Raw genomic sequence first — 13,709 nt, forward strand, 5'->3', positions numbered from 1 at the left:
ACTATAGACCAGGTCATGAAAAGATCCCCGGACTTCATGAACCGTTTAAAATTTTATTTAGTTCAGACTTTGTGTCTGATCAGAAACTATAGCTCGATAGAAAACATCGGCTTTAAGCGTAGCCAGGTACATCTAATATATATATATATGATTCGTGATTGCCTTTAAATAAACTTATGCTGTTGCAAAACTTTAGATTCAACAACACACCCGCAGTGTGACACGCAGTGGTGAGACGCGCACGGGTCGAAAAGGGAGGGGTGATAGACAGCAAATGTCACACACGAGCCGTCATGTTTAATGACAGCATACGCTTGACATAAACACACTCAGGAATAAACAAACCACTAAATGACCCGTCATAAAACGATAAAACATTCTCTGTCTAAAGTTGACAACTTGTACAGATTTTGATTGATGGGCCCGCCCCCCTGTCAAAGGGTCATAAAACACGACCTGTCAGACAGCAACTGTCACCGGGTGGGGGAGGGGGTCATAAAAGTTTGACGAATGCCGGCCCGTTACAACTACTCATAACGCTCTATACTGAAATGCAAATGTCCTAATGTTCTCATCCACTCTTTGTTTCCTCTCCCGTATCCTCTGTTCTACCTCTACCTCGTGATCATCAGACAGAAAAGATTGAAGAAAAGCAGCTTTGAACTGTGCCCATGTTCTCACTTTCTTCTTCTCAGCTACCCACCAGTCTTTAGCTGTGTATGTTAGCACAGAAGGTAACATAGACAGAATTTCAACATCACTCAAAGGTTGTACTGCTAGATATTCTTCACATCATTCTAGGTAGGCAATGGGATCTTCATTTTCTAGACTTCCAAACTTTGGGAACTCTATTTTTATTGGAGTTTTACAATGGATAGGGCGAAAGGAACTATGGGCTCCTAATACTGAACTGAAATCTGGGGTAGATGTGCCTCCCTTTGAAGACAGAATCAATGCTTTTAGTTGACCATCTCTACGCTTCAAGCAATCCATAATTGTTCGTCCCAGTTCCTGGACTTTTGTTTCTATCGTATCCTTTGTGTGGTTACATTCATCCCTGAACTTAGTAGTTAATGTATCTTCCAATTGTTGCACCTGTATGTGAGAGTCTTTTTGTTGATTTAACATATGTTGCAAATGTTGTAACTGACTTTCCAAAGAAACCATCCTATTATTTTGCTCATGTAACTCTTGATGCAGACCTTAAAAATGTTCAATGGAGGAACTTTCCAATGCATCTACTTTAGCTTCAATTTTATGCATTCTGGATGCCATGATCATTGTTAACAAACTTTCCTCTTCCTCGTCTGGAGGAAGTGGTGGAGGTAGCATCAAATCATCATACTCACATTCCTGTTCTTCATTTTTGTTACAGCGTGAGTTGAATAAGTTGCTTGTAGAATCCCTTAATCCTGAGTTGCTTATATTTGCCTTTTCCATGTGCTCACATGATAAACCTCTATACAAACAAACAATTAATAGAAGTGCTACCAAATTACCACACATATTCAGATTTACAAACTCAACAAACAATGTACACATTCTATTTACAATATATTTACTTACGTTTGAGTATTAGAACAACAAGTTCCTCAAACAGGTTACAAACACAGTGGCAAACAAAGCTGAGAAAGTTTTCCATGTGACAACACCACTTCCTGTCTAATGCTTCTTCTCTTACCCTTTTGAAGCTATCAGGCCACCCTGTACTCAGAGCGCCCCCCTGTGCCCGGGTTAAGCATAGACCAAAAAAAATATATATATATTCTGGAACTTAAGTAACAGTATAACTGTTACAACGTTATGCATTAGGCTCGGCGTCCCTTTCCTTCGGAGCCTCCGCTGGAGAAAGGGTACGTCGTTGACGCTATTGACACTACTCTGCCTTTTTCTAGGCGTTGCTGTAGGCAGAGGTAAGTTAACACACCATGAAGGTAAGTTACTCACAGGGTTTGGGATCTTCGTTTACCTCAGGGCATCCACTGGTACACAGGTAAATGGTTCACACTATTGACACGTTTCGTTTCTCCTTAATACGTTGCTGTAAGCAAAGGTAGACAACACATCACAATGGTCAGTTACTCACAAGACGTGGGCTTTCCATTCACTTCGGGACATTCACTGGGGCACAGGAAAGTGGTTCACACTATTTGCACGGTTCGTTTCTCCTTAAGACGTTGCTATAAGCAAGGGTAGGTAACACATCACAATGGTAAGTTACTCACAAGACTTGGGCTTTCCATTCGCTTCGGGGCATTCACTGAGACACAGGTGAGTGGTTCACACTATTAACATAGTTCGTTTCTCCTTAAGACGTTGCTATAAGCAAAGGTAGGTAACACATCACAATGGTAAGTTACTCGCAAGACTTGGGCTTTCCATCCACTTTGGGGCATTCACTGAGACACAGGTAAGTGGTTCACACTATTAACACAGTTCGCTTCTCCTTAAGACGTTGCTATAAGCAAAGGTAGGTAACACATCACAATGGTAAGTTACTCACAAGACTTGGGCTTTCCATCCGCTTCAGGGCATTCACTGAGACACAGGTAAGTGGTTCACACTATTAACACAGTTCGTTTCTCCTTAAGATGTTGCTATAAGCAAAGGTAGGTAACACATCACAATGGTAAGTTACTCACAAGACTTGGGCTTTCCATCCGCTTCGGGGCATTCACTGAGACACAGGTAAGTGGTTCACACTATTAACACAGTTCGTTTCTCCTTAAGACGTTGCTATAAGCAAAGATAGGTAACACATCACAATGGTAAGTTACTCACAAGACTAGGACTTTTCGTTCAGTTTTACAGGCAGTGGACTTTCGCAGCAGCGTTCGCACACAGTATACCTCCACCCGTCCCCTTGTACTTCCTGGGTGTCGTAGGGACTGATGAGTTGAGTGACACAGAGCCGAACGCTTCCCTAGCTCCCCCTCCTTCTATAGCGACAGGGGTCGTGAGCTGGGGCAAACTCTCGATGAGGCTCCGCACACACCCGGGGTTGCTGTTAGATTTATCTATACACAACTTTGACCCTCAGTCCGTACAGTGCACGTTAACTGCTACTCACTCTGAATATACCGCCGGGCTTCGCCACTGCCTGCTACTCGAGTAGTGGAACTCTTGCGAACATACAGGGGGACAAAACAAAGGAAGTTCAATTCTCTCTGCTCGTGGGGCTCGAACCACAGCGTGTCCTTTCTTCTCACGACCCGTCTATAGCCAGGGCAGTTCTGGTCGCTACAAGCACAGCATACACAGCAAGCTTAGTGTAGACACAAATGATAATCACAACTCACCCACAGCACTCTGTACACACACTTTACGTGAATTTATGGACTAGGCCGCCTGGCTTCGACTACCTCGTGAGGCGGGTTGAGCGTTGTTCTTTCCACAGAGAAGACGGGTTAGTACACAGTTTAATCAATGTAGCCCCTGTATGTTTGTCGTTAACTCTTCAACTCACCCACGCTTCTTTTATCCGCAGGGCCAGATGGACAAAACCGCGCACGGCTTCCCCAGTTGGGCTTTCCTGCCCGTGTTTCCGGTCGACCAGCGGCTCGCCCACACTTCCCTCTTCAGTGGGGCCGGGGACCTTCAACACACTAGAATATACACCAAGCAGCTCTTCTTCTAAATACTTCATCAAACACACATCCACCGTTACTCACGCTTCGTTATCAGCCCGTTTGATAACAATGCACTCGATGACTCAGTAGTAGCCCATGTACAAGTGAAATCGCCCAATAATCTCTTCACCCGATCGTCTTCTACCTCTTTCTTCCCCAAGGGATCAATGTAGGTTAAGAAAAGCGGGTCTGCACAGCAGCAACACAGCGCACACGAAGTACACCATAAGCACCTTGTCTGCTGTCTTCAAAGGTCCTTTTGTACTCAGCCTTCTCTCCTCATTTGCCTATCATCAACCGCTGTCTTAATCGCCCCCACCTGTGTGCAATCGGGCTTGATTTAGACTTCGGGGAAACCCCGGGGATTCCGGTGTTCGGAATCAATCGTCCGGGCGGAACTCGTCTTCCACACTTTTAGTTCCGCTTGCATAAATTGTCACCCGGTGACATCCTCCCCCGCCGAAATGGTTCTAGTCCCTAGAACCGCTCTCGGTGACCCACTCTCCGTACCGGGTTGGCGGCCGTCCCCGGTTCTCCCGCTGGGGACGCCGTGGAAGGGGCACTGGGTCCACCCCAGTGGCCAAGTCTTCTGGCTCCCTTGGAGCCTCCTTGGCCGGTTCGTTCGCCGGATCTGCTTCGGCGAGTAAGTTCTCGGGTTCCCTTGGGGCCGCCCGAACCGGTACATCCTCTGGGCCTCTCGGGACTATGGCTCATCCTCCAACCCAAGGAGCAACGGGCACCGGCTCCTTAGGAGCCACTTCTGCGGGTAGTGGGGGATAATTTGGACAGGAACGAAGCATGTTTCGATGGACTACTCGATCAGGCCCGGGCTCCCCCTCCGGCCTGATAGTGTACACTGGCTGTCCCGGCCTCTGCTGCTGCTGTACTACATACGGCTTGGCCTCCCACCGGTCACTCAACTTTCCTCCCCCTAATCGCCGATTGTCCCGTACTAGGACCCTTTCTCCCGGGAGCAAGGGAGCATGCCGCGCCGTCCTGTCGTACAGCCTCTTGTTCTTTTCTCCCGCTGCTTGGATCCTCTTATTGACTTGCTCGTAGGCAAAGTGGAGACGGTGGTGATGTCGTCCTACCCACTCAGTCACACTCCCTTCTCCTTCGCTCCCCGCTGTTCCTAACAGGAGATCTGTAGGCAAGCGAATGTGTCTACCAAACATCAGGTAAGTGGGGGCGTACCCCGTGGTGCTGTGGATGCTGTTATTATACGCTTGGAGCAAATTTGGTAAGGCACTCACCCAGTCGTCCTGACGCCTCTGATCCAGGGTTCCCAACAGACTCAACAGGGTTTGGTTAAACCGCTCGCAGCCTCCGTTTCCTTGCGGGTGGTACGAGGTCGTATGGGTCTTCGTGCAGCCATACAGCTGGCATATTTCCCGAATTATGCGGGACTCGAAGTTGGGACCTTGATCGGAATGGAGGAACTCGGGGCACCCAAATGGCTGGGAGACCGCCCTCCATAGCGCCGTGGCCGTGGTACTTGCTGTCTGATCGAGGGTGGGGATGGCCCAGGCGTACTTAGTAAACAGGTCGGTCATGACCAGGATGTTCTGGTATCGGTCCTTGGGACGACCCAGAGTCAGGTAATCCATCGCGACGATGTGTAGAGGGGCTCTGGCATGGATGGGAACCATCGGTGCTCGTGGTTCCTGTCGAGATTTGAATAGAGTACATCAAGGGCATGCTTGAATAAACGTACTCACGGACATCTCCATCCCAGGCCAGTAGAAATGTCTGCGTAGCAACGACACAGTGCGTTCCTGCCCCTGATGTCCCATCTGGTCGTGATACGCCGTCATCAGCGCCCGCACCTGGCTGGACGGTACCACGATCTGGCTGACCTCTTCATCGGTCCCCGGGTCTCGGATGGTCCTGCACATCACACCCTCACGTAGTTTTAATTTCTCCCACTGTCCCAATATCTTACGACCCACCTCCGTTTGGTCTTGCCTCTCAGCGGGGGTCGGTCGTCGGCCTTGTCCGAGCCACTCGCTCAGGCTCCGCAGCTCCCTATCCTCCTGCTGTCTGGCCCTCCAACGTTGGGGGTCCCACCCCCAACTTACAGGCACCGTCTCCTGTTGGCCCCCAGGTGCCTCCACCACCCTGACCATCAGTTCTTCCTCTCCCTGCTCCCATTCGAGCTGGATCAGGCTCTCCGAGTTCTCCATCGCCGGCAGTCGGGATAGTGCATCTGCGTTAGTGTGCTCCCGCCCAGGGCGGTACTGAAGCTGGTAGTTGTAGTTGGCCAGCTGAGCCACCCATCTCTGCTCCACTGCTCCCAGCCGGGCCGTCTGTAAGTGTACCAGCTGATTATTATCGGTGATCACCGTTACCTCGGCCCCCCAGAGGTAATCCTTGAATTTTTCGCTTAAGGCCCACTTCAGCGCCAACAGTTCGAGCTTGAAGGAACTGTAGTTCGCGTCGTTCCTTTCAGCGGGGTGGAGGCTCCGGCTAGCATAGGCAATCACGCGTTCCACTCCTTCCTGTTTCTGTGCGAGTACGGCTCCCAGGCCGAGGTTGCTGGCATCTGTGTGTAGCAGAAAAGGTTGAGAAAAGTCAGCATATGCTAGGATTGGGGCTTGTAAAAGTTCTTGTTTCAATGCCCTGAAGGCCATTTCGCACTCCGTGGTCCACTCGACCGCGGGGGATCCCCGTCCCCGTGGTCGCCCCATCCCGACCAACAATTGGTTCAAGGGTTTGGCAATCTTCGAGAACCCCTTGATAAATCGTCGGTAGTATCCCGCAAAGCCTAAAAAGGATCTCACTTGCCTTACAGTTTTAGGGGCCTCCCAGTCCCGTACCGCAGATACCTTATCTGGGTCTACGGCCACTCCAGCCGCACTCACCACGTGGCCTAGGAACTTCACCTCGCGGCGTAGTAGGTGGCACTTCTCGGGCTGTAACTTCAAGCCATACCTCTCCATTTCTCAAAACACCTTTTCCAGGTGTTGCAGGTGTGTTTCAAAATCTGGGGAATACACAATCACATCGTCAATGTATACTAACACGGACTCCATCAACTGACCTCCTAGGCATCGTTGCATCAACCTCTGGAAGGTAGCGGGAGCGTTGCAGAGCCCGAAAGGCATTTGGTCCCACTCGAAGAGACCAAAGGGCGTGGTAAAGGCGGTCTTCTCCTGGTCCCGTTCTTCAACTCGTACCTGCCAGTACCCACTGGCCAAGTCCAGGGTGGAATACCAAGCAGACTTGGTCAGGCTTGGCCAGTGAGTCCTCAATACGAGGCAGCGGGAACGCGTCTTTTTTGGTCAATTGGTTTAGTTTTCGATAGTCCACGCAGAACCTCCATGCCCCGGTCTTCTTCTGGACCAACACTATAGGGGCCGCCCACGGGCTGCTACTCTCCCGTACAATCCCCTGCTCCAACATACCTTGTAGTAGAGTCCCGACTTCTGTGTATAAGGTGGGGGGTATCGGACGATACCGCTCCCGACTCGACCCCGCCTCTCCCGTAGGTATACTGTGTCGTACCACCGTAGTGCACCCATAATCTTCGTTGTGGGTGAAAAAAACATGTTGCCATCTCCTAAGGAGTTCTCGTAACTTCTCCGCCTGTACTTGCTCTAGGCCTTCCCCTTGTAAGGAGTCACCTGTCAAATGGCCCGGCATCCTCTTCTCCCTCGTCCTAGACGCTCCATCTGCCTGCGTTAACGCCACTTCGACTACTGAGGGGTGCACCTGTCGAAAGCTCACGTCCTCTCCATCCCGCACCTGATGGCCCTCGACCCGCGTCACCGTCACTAGCCGCTGGTGCTTGTGCAAGTGTACTGGATAGGGGTTTTCGTTGCAGACTTTTACCGGTACTCTGCCTCGTTGCACCACCGCCAATCCTCGGGCTACTCCTATCTGTGTGCAGTCTGCATGGGGTTCGACCAACACCCAGCTCCCAGGTCTCTGGCCCCACTGGGGAACTCTGGCCCACACGATGGCTTCGCTCCTTGCGGGCACGGAGAGTGCAAACCGGCATGCTACTCGTCCAACTTCTTCGCGACTGCCCTGGATCTTAGCTATCTGTACTCGCCTGCAGTCGGCCACCACGCGTTCCCAGCCTGGCCATTCGGTTCATGGTATTTCCTGTACGGGCCTAGCCCAAAATAGCTCCTCCCAGCACTCCGAGAGAACGTTCATACCTATGAGGGCTCGATGACGGCTGAGGCAGTGGTCCTGTACAATAACGACCCCCTTCTGTGGTTCTTGTACTCCATATAGCTCAAAGTCCGTGAGCCTATAGCCGATATAGGGAATCTCTAATCCGTTGGCCCCCTTCAGGGTGAGCCAGGGAGCTTCAGCTTCGTGCGCGGGTTGGGCTCCAAACAACTCGTGGGACAGGCTTTTCGAAAACAAAGTGACCTGGGAGCCGGTGTCGACGAGGCATCGCACCGTTGTGCCACACACTTGTACCTCCACCGTTGGGCTAAGCCCGATCATCCTGTCTCTGGATTCCATCATTCTAGGGGGGTCAATTTGGGGGGCACCGACCACATGACCCACTGTGGCCGGTCGTCCTAAAAACCCCCCTCGGAGGTTCTTCGCGATCCGCATTGCCGACTCACATGGCCTGCGATCCCACAACGGTTGCAAATCGGCCTCCCCTGCTCGTCCCACTCGAATCTGGGCCGATTTGCCTGGTAGGGCCATCTCGTTGCGTCTCGGCCTCGTTCGGAGTACGCCCGTTCTCGGGCTGCAGGTCCTTCTTCTCTCCTTCCCGGCCCTAGGCGCAGCTCTCCTACCAGGGTTTTAGTCAATTCAGCCATCTGGTCTCGCACATCCTTCAGGAGTTCCTTTTTCAACTCTTGTTTCCAGTCCCTTACCTCTGGAGCCGTCACCATCGGGCCACTCACTGCTGCACAGACAGGGGCCTCCCTCACTTCGGCCTGATCGCCTTCTAGGGCCATTGCCTCCTTCTTTAGGTTGTCGAACGTAAGCTCGGGGTCTCGTCGAAACTGTACCCTTAAGTTCTGGCGTACAGGGCCCTCCCTTAGCCCTAGCAGGAACTGATCTCTCAGCAGGGTCTCTTCGTCTCCCAACCCATGATCTCGACGTTTCTGTAGGCGAGCATACTGCTCGCGAAGTTTCAGGGCGAAGGCCCGAATGGACTGGTGGGGGCCCTGTTTGCTGTTAAAAAACTGAGCCCGTAGGACGGCTACAGGGGTGGTATTGCCGTACTGATCGGTAAGGAATTGGAATATGGACTGGGCAGTGGCTCTAACGGCTTCGGGGGCAGCTTGTACTTCATGCCGGGCCTCTCCTTCTAGCGAGTTTAACACAAATTGCTGCTGCTGGGTGGCACTCAGCCCCTGAAGGCCGGCCAAGTACTCAATCTGGGCCCTCCACTCAGCCAGGCGAACGTCGGACTCGGCTCCGCCATACTTCTGCACGCAGGGGTTCCCCAGGAATACGGCATGGTACGGGGTGGGGCCTCAGGCCTCTCGGGCACAACATGGGGTGGGGCTTCGGGCAACTTGTCGTCGGCCATTGGAGGGCCTTGGTCGCTCAACTCGGGGTGGCCCTGCCGACTACGCCAAATCTGTCACAGGCCGGAGCGGACCCGAGATCTCTAAAGGGTCACGCCCCTCTCTAATTGCCACCTCGAGGAGTTTCCCAAGAACACCCCAATGACCGGACAGACAAGTATACTATAATTAAAATATATCTTTATTTAAATATCTAAAAGCAAAGGGGGAAAGGGGAAAAGGCAGTTTAAAACAATCTGCTTCTTCTTGCTTCCAGGGCGGTGTGGACCATAAGACGGGGGCTGGGACTCCTTTCCGATTTGGTCCTTTAATCCGTGGCGCCCTCCGCTTCTTTCTGGAGGCAGAACAGGAAATACACAATTAGTGGCTTGTCTTCGTCCTTGGTTGCTACTTGCCTAATTTCTTCTGTCTCTCGTTCGCCCTCAGGTTTCCTCGGCTGAGACGTCCCAGTCCCTCGGGGATCTCTCCTGTCCCACGGCGCGAACCAGTGGCCAGAGGTGGGTACACACACTACAGAGGCGGTTCGTCTGTTGTTCGGAGGTCGTTGTAGCAGATGTAACTTACGCCTCACCACGGTACGTTATGCACTAGGCTCGGCGTCCCTTTCCTTCGGAGCCTCCACTGGAGCAAGGGTACGTTGTTGACGCTATTGACACTACTCTGCCTTTTTCTAGGCGTTGCTGTAGGCAGAGGTAAGTTAACACACCATGAAGGTAAGTTACTCACAGGGTTTGGGATCTTCGTTTACCTCGGGGCATCCACTGGTACACAGGTAAATGGTTCACACTATTGACACGTTTCGTTTCTCCTTAATACGTTGCTGTAAGCAAAGGTAGACAACACATCACAATGGTCAGTTACTCACAAGACGTAGGCTTTCCATTCACTTCGGGACATTCACTGGGGCAAAGGTAAGTGGTTCACACTATTTGCACGGTTCGTTTCTCCTTAAGACGTTGCTATAAGCAAAGGTAGGTAACACATCACAATGGTAAGTTACTCACAAGACTTGGGCTTTCCATTCGCTTCGGGGCATTCACTGAGACACAGGTAAGTGGTTCACACTATTAACACAGTTCGTTTTTTCCTTAAGACGTTGCTATAAGCAAAGGTAGGTAACACATCACAATGGTAAGTTACTCACAAGACTTGGGCTTTCCATCCGCTTCGGGGCATTCACTGAGACACAGGTAAGTGGTTCACACTATTTACACAGTTCGCTTCTCCTTAAGACGTTGCTATAAGCAAAGGTAGGTAACACATCACAATGGTAAGTTACTCACAAGACTTGGGCTTTCCATCCGCTTCGGGGCATTCACTGAGACACAGGTAAGTGGTTCACACTATTAACACAGTTCGTTTCTCCTTAAGACGTTGCTATAAGCAAAGGTAGGTAACACATCACAATGGTAAGTTACTCACAAGACTTGGGCTTTCCATCCACTTCACACTATTAACACAGTTTGTTTCTCCTTAAGACGTTGCTATTATTAAAGGTAGGTAACACATTACAATGGTAAGTTACTCACAAGACTTGGGCTTTCCATCCGCTTCGGGGCATTCACTGAGACACAGGTAAGTGGTTCACACTATTAACACAGTTCGTTTCTCCTTAAGACGTTGCTATAAGCAAAGGTAGGTAACACATCACAATGGTAAGTTACTCACAAGACTAGGACTTTTCGTTCAGTTTTACAGGCAGTGGACTTTCGCAGCAGCGTTCGCACACAGTATACCTCCACCCGTCCCCTTGTACTTCCTGGGTGTCGTAGGGACTGATGAGTTGAGTGACACAGAGCCGAACGCTTCCCTAGCTCGCCCTCCTTCTATAGCGACAGGGGTCGTGAGCTGGGGCAAACACTCGATGAGGCTCCGCACACACCCGGGGTTGCTGTTAGATTTATCTATACACAACTTTGACCCTCAGTCCGTACAGTGCACGTTAACTGCTACTCACTCTGAATATACCGCCGGGCTTCGCCACTGCCTGCTACTCGAGTAGTGGAACTCTTGCGAACATACAGGGGGACAAAACAAAGGAAGTTCAATTCCCTCTGCTCGTGGGGCTCGAACCACAGCGTGTCCTTTCTTCTCACGACCCGTCTATAGCCAGGGCAGTTCTGGTCGCTACAAGCACAGCATACACAGCAAGCTTAGTGTAGACACAAATGATAATCACAACTCACCCACAGCACTCTGTACACACACTTTACGTGAATTAATGGACTAGGCCGCCTGGCTTCGACTACCTCGTGAGGCGGGTTGAGCGTTGTTCTTTCCACAGAGAAGACGGGTTAGTACACAGTTTAATCAATGTAGCCCCTGTATGTTTGTCGTTACCTCTTCAACTCACCCACGCTTCTTTTATCCGCAGGGCCAGATGGACAAAACCGCACACGGCTTCCCCAGTTGGACTTTCCTGCCCGTGTTTCCGGTCGACCAGCGGCTCGCCCACACTTCCCTCTTCAGTGGGGCCGGGGACCTTCAACACACTAGAATATACACCAAGCAGCTCTTCTTCTAAATACTTCATTAAACACACATCCACCGTTACTCACGCTTCGTTATCAGCCGGTTTGATAACAATGCACTCGATGACTCAGTAGTAGCCCATGTACAAGTGAAATCGCCCAATAATCTCTTCACCCGATCGTCTTCTACCTCTTTCTTCCCCAAGGGATCAATGTAGGTTAAGAAAAGCGGGTCTGCACAGCAGCAACACAGCGCACACGAAGTACACCATAAGCACCTTGTCTGCTGTCTTCAAAGGTCCTTTTGTACTCAGCCTTCTCTCCTCATTTGCCTATCATCAACCGCTGTCTTAATCGCCCCCACCTGTGTGCAATCGGGCTTGATTTAGACTTCGGGGAAACCCCGGGGATTCCGGTTTTCGGAATCAATCGTCCAGGTGGAACTCTTCTTCCACACTTTCAGTTCAGCTTGCATAAATTGTCACCCGGTGACATCAGTTGTCACCAATCCTGGTCCTGGAGGTCTGGTGTCTCTGCAGAGTTTAGCTCCAACCCTAATCAAACATACCTATAGCAGCTAATTAAAGTGCTTCAGGTGTGTTTGAATAGGGTTGTAGCTAAACTCTGCAGAGACACCGGCCCTCCAGGACCAGGATTGGTGACCACTGGTTTACATGTTTCCCTTTCACAAAAGTTTATACTGTAAGATAAAGATTATAAGAAAATAATCTCATCATTTACCCGCTCTCATGCTGTTACCAACCTGTATACGTTTCTTTGTTCTGATAAACATGATGGAAGATATTTTGACAAATGTTTGTAATCAAACCGTTCGTGGACCCCATTTACTTCCATAGTATTTTTTTTTCTTACTATAGATGTGAATGGGCAGAGCCGGCCCAGCCACTAATCGACACTTGCAATTGCAAAGGGCCTCGTGGCCAGCAGAGGGCCCCCTAAAGTCACTTAGCTAGTGGTTGAAAAAAACCATTCATCAAAAGTAACATAAAATAAATATTCATTATTTATTATTATGGCAATGTTAAAAAGGCTGTTACTTGTTATTATAGTTATTATGAAAGTTCGCTAATAAATAAGATCTCTTTCTTGCCGAGATTGATTGACACACAACATCCAGCGCAGCAGCCAATCAGTGCCCGTGATCTATGTGCAGGTGAGCATCCCGCCCACAGAACGCAATGTAAAGTTGAGCCGGATCGCTGATACAGACGCAAACTTTTGCTGTTGCTTTAAGGACAATTTCTTTAATGTTATGTGTGTTTGTGCGTAAATGCGAAATAAGTGGATCTAATTTGACTTCGGTAATGACCAAACCTGTGTTCTGTTTGACTACTCTTTCTTATATTTGCCATCATAACGTGAATTGGTATATTAAGCTTAATAATTAATATTTAAACGGTTTAACGTGGTAAATTAATTCTGTTACGCTTATATTTCACGTATGCCATTGTCATTTCTACATATGTATGTCATTAGTGTAATTATATTGTTAAACGTCTGAATTTAAAGTGTTTTATGTGTAAGAGTAAACAAACTCATGCGCATATGCGTGGTGGTACATGCCCAGACAGCGCACCGTTGTTAAACCACCTGCTAGCCTTTGCAAAAGTGTATAATGTCACTGTTCAGTGTTTAATATTTAAACTATAGCAATGCATATGACATACAGTAGCCAGCTTTGTTAGATTAATGTTATGAATGCAATGTTAATTGTTAATCTTCAATTATTAATATTATTCACAAGTTAAATGTTATTATCCACAAACCTATGTTTGTGTCAGATTTTGCTCATCTCAAACAAATTAACTTTTTTTATGCTATTTACGTAAGGGATAATATAGTGAGGCGGTTGTTATAGCGAATGTTAGGTACTATTAACCTTGTTTGTGGTGTTTTAGATATTATTGTTAATTTTGTTTATTTGAAAAATTTAAACATTTAAGTGTTATATTTATTATTTTATATAATATTTTATTTAAATGTTATTCTATTTAATCTATTTCGTTTAAATTATACATAGGCTGTTGTTTGTGCCTCTTAAACTCTGGTGTCAATTAAAAATGTTTCTTTGATGGTCAGTG

The sequence above is a fragment of the Paramisgurnus dabryanus genome, chromosome 5 (genome assembly GCF_030506205.2).
Source record: "Paramisgurnus dabryanus chromosome 5, PD_genome_1.1, whole genome shotgun sequence".
Taxonomy (NCBI): domain Eukaryota; kingdom Metazoa; phylum Chordata; class Actinopteri; order Cypriniformes; family Cobitidae; genus Paramisgurnus; species Paramisgurnus dabryanus.